Source organism: Seriola aureovittata, chromosome 18 (genome assembly GCF_021018895.1).
Source record: "Seriola aureovittata isolate HTS-2021-v1 ecotype China chromosome 18, ASM2101889v1, whole genome shotgun sequence".
NCBI lineage: Eukaryota > Metazoa > Chordata > Actinopteri > Carangiformes > Carangidae > Seriola > Seriola aureovittata.
In genome coordinates, this window is record NC_079381.1 from 23,272,452 (window position 1) to 23,274,946 (window position 2,495).

Consider the following 2,495-nt stretch of genomic DNA (forward strand, 5'->3'; position numbering starts at 1 on the left):
TTTTCTCTGAATCTGTTTGTAAAAAAAAAAAAAAAAAAAACAAGAACATGTTTTTTCTCAGTGGCAGAGTCCACAGAGAAATGCACACAGCCTGTATTCAGAAACTGAGCCTTAAAACCAGCCGTCAGGACTTCTGGAACTTTGTGATGTCACAACAAAGCAGTCACCAAGCCCCGCCCACCTGGACCCACCATCCAAACCTTTACAGGATTTGGTTTCTCTGAGTGTTTTTACCTGAAATCTGCTTTATTTTTATTGGATCACTCAGAAAACAGTCAGCCAATCAGAAGAGAGGCTCAGAGCCTCCTCTCCTCTGATTGGCTCACCGACCTGTTGTTACTACAGCTCCAGAGAGAAGCCTGAGAGAGGAGATGTAAAACTACATTCAAATGGTTTTTGGTTCTTAAAACCACAAATATATCTTCTTATGGATCAACACTTCAAAATAAAACACAGGAAGTTCCTGTCCAACTCATTTGCATATTTATAGATTCTGGATTTCTGAAAGAGGGAGAACGATGTTGAAACTCTATATCAGACAGGAAAGCAGATTGTTTTCTCAGTGACTCACTCATTCCCACATTTTAATTCCCTCTTTCAGTGGGAGGGAAAAGATCAAAACCACCAGCAGGATGATATTTTAATGCCCAAGTACATAAGACTCCATGTTTTCTACCTCCTGACTGTTAGTCAGAGCTCAAAGCACCTGCTGCTGATTACAGCCTCAGATCCACTGGCTCAGGCCGAGTCCCGTTATATCATTACCTCCGCCGAGAAGGTTAAGTCTTCACCCGTGTCTGTTTGTTTATCAGAAGAATTACGTAAAAAATACTGAACCGATTTCCAAGGAACTTGCTGGAAGGATGAAACGTGGTCCAGGGACGAACCCAGTGAGTAACACTTTTCCTTTTAACACGTTTTCATCATTTTCTCAGGAAATAATATTTGGATGTTGATGTAACAAATCAGACAGAGATCTACGAGTTTGTAATAATCCAGATCCACATTACATTACACATACATAAGCTGTTCTTATTATTTTCAAATATGTTTTATTGAGCCAAAGAAAGTTATACAACTGTAAAACTCTTTTTCATAGTAAGAAAGGATTATAAAAATGATATTCGCAGGATTGTCTTTGGAATTTGAACGTTATCCAAGAAAGGAAAGGAGAGGAAACACACTAAATAAATAAATAAATGATTACAAATAATAAATGGAAATTGACAAAAACTAAAAATGTGTCAGTGCTGAATAAAGAATAAAGGAGAAAAGATCATTAACAGTGAGTTACAGTGCACATAGCAGCGGCAGCATTTAGGAATAATTACATCAGTATTTCTTTCAACGTGTAAAAGCAGTTGGGACGGAGACTACTTCCTGTTCCCTTTGTCTTCTTCTATTATAGGAACCAGACTGAAGCGTGGAGGACCGTGTGGCCTTGGTGCCGGCCAGAGTTGTAAAAGGACTCTTTGGGTTTTGCATGGCTGCTCAGACAGAACAGGAAGACATCACCTTGGATTATAGATGTCAGGTTATCATGCTGTGGATAACAGGAGGCTCTCCGTGCACACAGTAAACGTGCAGGCCGGAGCTCTCCGACGGTGGATACTGACTCATCACACCGGTTTACAGCTCGACTCCGTTGACTCTGAACTCATTTTACACATCACGTTAAACTGTGGACGCTTTGTGAGGAAGGATAAGAACAAAACTCGAACCACGAACACTTTGATATCTCTGAAAAGATGCAGCTAAACTTTTTTCCATATGAAAATACGTCTGCACTGATCAGTCAGTGTCACAGGCTTCAGTTCCATGAGCTCACGTCATCCACACACTTTCACCTGTCACCTGTGTGTGTGTGTGTGTTGTGTGTGTGTGTGTGTGTGTGTGTGTGTGTGTGTGTGTGTGTGTGTGTGTGTGTGTGTGTGTGTGAGTGAGTGAGAGTGTGAGCAGAGGAATTTGACCTCGTTATCTGTAACAGCCTTTATCTTCAGTGATAATTACTTCAGTTCTTCTCAGCACAAAACGCACCAGGGTCGTAAGTCAAAGTCTGTCTGCATGTTGCGTCTGAGCTTGTTGTATATTTGATATTCAACCACACATTTTTTAACAAGACAAATACGTTCAATAAGGTTTGTTAAATGATTTTGTGTTTTAATATTAATATATATCTCAAGCTTCTCTCTGCAGCTCTAGTAACAACAGGTCGGTGAGCCAATCAGAAGAGAGGAGGCTCTGAGCCTCTCTTGGATGGTGGGTCCAGGTGGGCGGGGCTTGGTGACTGCTTTGTTGTGACATCACAAAGTTCCAGAAGTCCTGACGGCTGGTTTTAAGGCTCAGTTTCTGAATACAGGCTGTGTGCATTTCTCTGTGGACTGAGGCTTTGATACTTTCACAGTATTAATATAGAAGCTAGAGCTGATCTATAATCACACTACACATGGACACAGACCTTTACACTGGAGGAGCTTTAACTAGACGTCCTCGTG